Here is a 6,000-nt window from a genome sequence, read left to right on the forward strand (position 1 = left end):
GGCATTTCAGGCAAAGGCTAGAATGTTAGCAGAGTCCACCTTGTTTAATATTCGCCCACGAGTCAGATGGTGGTAGGATTTCACAAAATATTTATTAAGAGAAAGAGTAAGTTTAGCTGATCTAATTTCTGACTGTTGACACTTGGCAGTCTAAACAATTATATTAGTCAAACTTTCCTAGTTACCCAATAGGAAACAAAAAAGATTAAAAAATATTTCAAGTAAAAGCTGAAGGAAACATGTCTTCAGGAGGGTAGAATATCCAAGACAGACATTTCTAAGGCACAAAATTCATACAAGAGTAGTGAACATCACACCAGAGCTCGTAGACAATAGGACGTGGTAGGATTTTGACATTCTCAAGCAGCTTGAAGCTTTCTGCAACAAATACAATAGGACGTGAGTTTGTAATGAACTGGTGCCTGGGTCTCTGTGACCCATACGTGCTATGAAAAAGAAAAGAGAAATACATCTTCTTTTTCCTTCATGTCGCCTGAGGTCACTACAGAATTAAACTCCTTTTGTTGAGTGCTTAGGCTGGTATATTATAAGGAACCTTATCTGTTGACAACCCAGACACAGAAAAAGTGTAATTTAGGTGAGAAAGGAAACAAAATGTAATTGAATATTTCAAAGCAATCTGCATTTTTGAAAACTATGTGTGTGAATGAATACGATATATACAATATGATATAAATAGGATATATAAAATGTAATTTGATATGTTATTGTATGCATTATGTACATAAGCTTCCCTGGTGACTTAGATGGTAAAGAATCTGCCTGCAATGAAGGAGATCCAGGTTCGATCCCTGGGTCAGGAAGATTCCCTGGAGAAGGAAATGGCAACCAACTCCAGTATTCTTGCCTGGAGAACTCCATGGACAGAGGAGCCTGGTGGTATACAGTCCACGAGGTTGCAAAGAGTTGGACACAACTGAGCAACTAACACTTTCACTTCACTTTCTTTCACTTCATTATGTACATACTATTTTGCATATGTGCACATATACACACACACAAGTGTATAGGCAACTAAAACAATATTATCAGGATATTTATTCCTTGATGATGGAAATTTCAGTGGTCACTTTTGGTTTTGTTTCTATTTTTGTACTTTAGATATTTTTCAAATTTTGTTCGGTAAATTTGTATTATCTTCACCAAGATAAAAAGTTATTTGTTTCAAGGCTGGAAAGAAAACAGACAAGAAATTTTCACCTGAAAACTCTGTGTGGTAAGTAATCTGAAGTCAGAGTTCCTGGCCTCAGAGAAGCAGAGCTGGCAAAACAGAATTGTGGACGCCTCTGCCCCCTACTGTTCACATTCAGTAAGTACCCGGTGATCCTTCACCTGCTCTTAGTAGGAATCCCCAAGGAGATAGTTGTTGACAAAATCACAAAATCCTGTGGTCCCGCGTCTCCTCAGAGATCCCCAGACTGCACGGAGAAATGTGTTCTCAGACAAAGAATATCGTGACCACAGATAGATAAACCAGGAAAATTATGCATGTCACATGTAGGGACACACAGAGAACCTAAGCTTCTTTCAGTTTTTAAAAAATATACTAGTACATAGTACAATGTGTATTGGAAGATTATATATTAATATAGAATATATTTTAAAATATATTAGTCTATATACTGAGTATACACTATTAATATTAACAATGTTACATTGTATGTGTGAAAACACTATATGTATTAATAATATTAATGTTACATGTGTATTTTATATTGCATATGTATCTTACTATACTTGTATATATCTTATATATTTCATAAGCTTTGTACATATGTATTTTTCCTAGTACTATGCTTTTAAATGCATGTCTATGTTTGTGTATATATTTATATACATGTAGTTTTCTATATGGAGAAGGAAATGGCAACCCACTCCAGTATTCTTGCCTGGAGAATCCCAGGGACGGCGGAGCCTGGAGGGCTGCCGTCTGTGGGGTCGCACAGAGTCAGACACGACTGAAGCGACTTAGCAGCAGTAGCAGCAGCAATTTTCTATATGAAGAGTACACAGTGTGTATATATACTATATCAGTTAAGTTCAGTTCAGTCGCTCAGTCGTGTCCGACTCTTTGCGACCCCATGAATCACAGCACGCCAGGCCTCCCTGTCCATCACCAACTCCCAGAGTTCACTCAAACTCATGTCCATCGAGTCGGTGATGCCATCCAGCCATCTCATTCTCTGTCGTCCCTGTCTCCTCCCGCCCCCAATCCCTCCCAGCATCACAGTCTTTTCCAGTGAGTCAACTCATCGCATGAGGTGGCCAAAGTATTGGAGCTTCAGCTTTAGCATCAGTCCTTCCAATTAACACCCAGGATTGATCTCCTTTAGAATGGTGATATATATATATATATATATGTGGTGGTTCAGACTGTAAAGAATCCACCTGCCAATACAGGAGCTGCAGGAGATGGGGGGGTTCAATCCCTGGGTTGGGAAAATCTCCTCGAGAAGGGAAAGGCTACCCACTTCACTGTTCTTGCCTGGAGAGTCCTATGGACAGAGGAGCCTAGTGGGCTACAGTCCATTTGGTCACAAAGAGTTGGACACGACGACTAACACTTATGTAGAATATACACAGCATTCACACATACACATACATTTACAAACGATTTTGCATTTGTCAGTGTTTTATTTTAATGAAGAGCCCAAAGTGTGACTAACATCTGCATTTTAAATTTACAGCTGGTAAAAGCATTTCTTCCTTTGGAAGTTATTCAAAGTACCAATTTGCTTTAGAAGTTGACACATCTTAGTTTCTTTAGGCTGTTATTATTTATGAAATTCAGCACTTCCTCAGAGCCAGTTTTGATATAATAAAGCCTTCAGATCTCCAGTCTCACAACCAATTTATTTACAGTCAGTAAAAGACATTGAAGCCCAATGCCTTTCTTAGACATGCTTTCAATAGCACCCATCGAATTCAGTTACATGTGCTGGTCTGAAGGAAAAATGTGGGCAATGTGATAAACACAGCCTTGCCTTGACCATAACCAAATTAAAATATCTGCCTCAACAGTGGTAGTTAGGGAACCAAATAGACTGAAAAGAAAACAAGGGGAAAAATTTAATTTGAAAGCAAACAGGCTTACACAGTACTTCCTGATGGCAGATTCTGAACCATGAGGCATACAAAAACCAAGCATTAATACCTCAACGGTTGTTGTGTTATTTTATGAGATTTCATTATCAAATATTAAAACTTAGTCCAGACTTTTTTTATACCATATCATATTCTTAAATCTGCTTTAAAAACCTGGGATGATTGTTTTAAAATGAATCCATATATATGTAGAACATATGATTCAGAAATACATAGGATGAAGTTTTGTGACACTTATAAATAAGAACTCGTCATTTCCAAGCATAAGCATTTTTGTTTTTCATTTAACACTTGCCTGGTACTTAACCTGTCCATCCCTCTAAGAGTGTGTAGAGTGAAACTATACAAACATTTGATTCCAACCCTATGATATTCTGGAAAAGGCAGAACTATGTAGAGAATATAAAGTATCAGGGATTGCTAGAGGGTGGGGAAGGGGGAAACAAGGAAGAACACAGTATATTTAGGGAAGTGAAACTACTCTTTTTAACATTGTAATGGTGGATACATGTCATTATATGTTTATCCAAACCAACAGAACATATAACACCAAGAGTGACCCATGTCAGCTATAGGCTCCGGGTGATGATGACGTGTCCACATGGGTTCATAGCTGTAACACAGGGACCATCTGGTAGGGATATTGATGGGGAGGCTTTAGGGAGTACAGAGGGAATATGGGAAATCAATATACCTCCCTCTCAATTTTTCTGTAAATATAAAACTACTCTGAAAAAAAAATCTTTTTAAAAAAGTTAACCAACCAATATAATACTGCAAAATAATTAGCCTCCAATAAAAAAATAAAAATAAATAAAGTTAACCTAAAAGCAGTATTTTTCAAAAAAAAAAAACATAAAATCATGTGACTTCATATATAATGCCTTCTATTTAAGAATGGCATAAATAAACATGATTTATACTACAAGTGTATCAACCACCCCACACACCATCCCAACCAGCTCTTCCCTCACACTGATGACTTCTATCTTTGTTTCCTGGATTGTCGCATTCCCTCTAAAAGCAAATCCCCAGACCAACCAGCCCAGGGAAGTCACATGTGACTCTCCAACGAGCCTCATAATCAGGAGAATGTACAAATTCTTGGTCACATTTTGTTCTCACTTTAGTTGTTGTTTCTTCAGTTCAAACCAAAATAAGGCAAGAGTGGCAGGGTGAAGTAACCGTGGAGAGTAAACACTTACTTGGCATTTCCCCCAGAGGCTGTTTGCAGATAGCAGCTGGTGAGTCATGAGAACAGGTCTCCAGGGATGCTCCACCTCTGACTCAGGGTGGAGTGGGTTTCGGGCCCTTCACACAGCTCGGCTCCCTGAGTAACCGATCCAATCACAGCTGATCCAATCACAGCAAACAAACGCTGCTTTCATTCAGTCTCCACTCAGAGATTCCAACAACACAGCCAAGTAAGCTAGGTGGCACAGAAAAATGACCGATAATAGAAATTATTGAGAGTCTTCGGCAGATAGAGCTGCAGGCTGAAACAGATTTGCCTGTCACTATCCCGTGTGTCACCGCAGGGCAGGGTGTCACTTCGCAGGGCCAGGTTTCACCGGGTGTTTTCAGTTTCCTTGTTGATTTCTGAATGCCTCTGTGAAGGAATTTGTGTGAGAAATAGACCTATTTTTATTCACAATGACTTCACCATCTGCCCTGGTATTTTGTGTACACAGATTGATGTCCTGCATGTTAACGTATTTCAATCTGTGAACACTCCAGACTCAAAATGTCTTTTTAAAGAGTAACAGGATGCTATGAACACTCTGTTTCATGGCGTAGAACTGATAACTACTAAAGGTTCTTCAAGCCATTCAAAAAAGAATGGCTTTAAAAATAAAGCTGCAGGAATATCTCATTCACAATGATGAAACTATATAGTGGCTTGTTTTGTTTTGTTTTTAAAGTCTGTAGGAAAAATGTTCTCACCAAGTGTTTAAATTAGTGGAGACTTTTCTGTGGGTGAGTTCTCCTTTCCATGTGTTTTGGAAATAATTTAAGAATGGGAATCAGAAGACTGGTGCTGCCTCCATGATTTATTTATTCTTGAATACGCCCCTTAACTGCTCTGTTCTTTTGAGTTCCTTATATGTGAGAGGAGAACAAAAGAGCCTGAATCCACATGAAAAGGTTGCCAAAAGTTTGAAATGAAGTGATACGAAACATATATCAACAACTGCCCAAATATGTCAAATCCTATTATGATTAAGGCTTAGAGTCTTGTGGTGAGATTTCATGACTAACACATAAATAAACGGGTGTTAAAGATACAGTGAATTCATTTAAATCAGTATCTTTAAAATGATTATATAATAAATGTTACTGTGAGTTTTGTTACAAAATTAAGTTTGCTTGGAATATAGGAAATGAGTATTCGTAGTGTTTCTGTATTAAAAAAAAAGTCTATGTCCAGATATGTTCATTTCCAGCCATAAACACTGTTTGTATTGTTGCTCTTGTTCAGTCACTAAGTTGTGTCCAACTCTTTGTAACCCCATGGACAGCAGCAGGCCAGGTTTCCCTGTACTTCACGATCTCCTGAAGTTGAGTCAGTGATGCTCTCTAACCGTCTGTCCTCTGCTGCCCTCTTCTCCTCTTGCCTTCAATCTTTCCCAGCACCAGGGTCTTTTCCAGTGAGTGGGCTCTTTGCATCAGGTGGCCAAAATATTGGAGCTTCAGCATCAGTCCTTATAATGAATATTCAGTGTTGATTTCCTTTAGGATTGATTAGTTTGATCTCCTTGCAGTCCAAGGGATTATCAAGAGTCTTCTCCAGCACCACAGTTTGAAAGTATTAATTCTTCAGTGCTCAGCCTTCCTTATGGTCCAACTCTCACATCCATACATGACTACCAGGAA

At 38.5% G+C, this 6,000-nt stretch overlaps 1 long non-coding RNA gene across 1 annotated transcript in view; it reads right to left on the reverse strand.

The window, feature by feature from the left end:
• Positions 1 to 4,727, reverse strand: part of LOC129559674 (uncharacterized) — a 39,657-nt gene extending 34,930 nt beyond the window's left edge. Inside the window, exon 1 of the long non-coding RNA XR_008686621.2 lies at positions 4,332 to 4,727. This is a non-coding gene — a long non-coding RNA (uncharacterized LOC129559674). The remainder of the gene's footprint in view (positions 1 to 4,331) is intronic.
• Between the last annotated feature and the right edge of the window lie 1,273 nt (positions 4,728 to 6,000).

Source organism: Moschus berezovskii, chromosome 15 (genome assembly GCF_049115385.1).
Source record: "Moschus berezovskii isolate FMDL1 chromosome 15, NW_MosBer_1.0, whole genome shotgun sequence".
NCBI lineage: Eukaryota > Metazoa > Chordata > Mammalia > Artiodactyla > Moschidae > Moschus > Moschus berezovskii.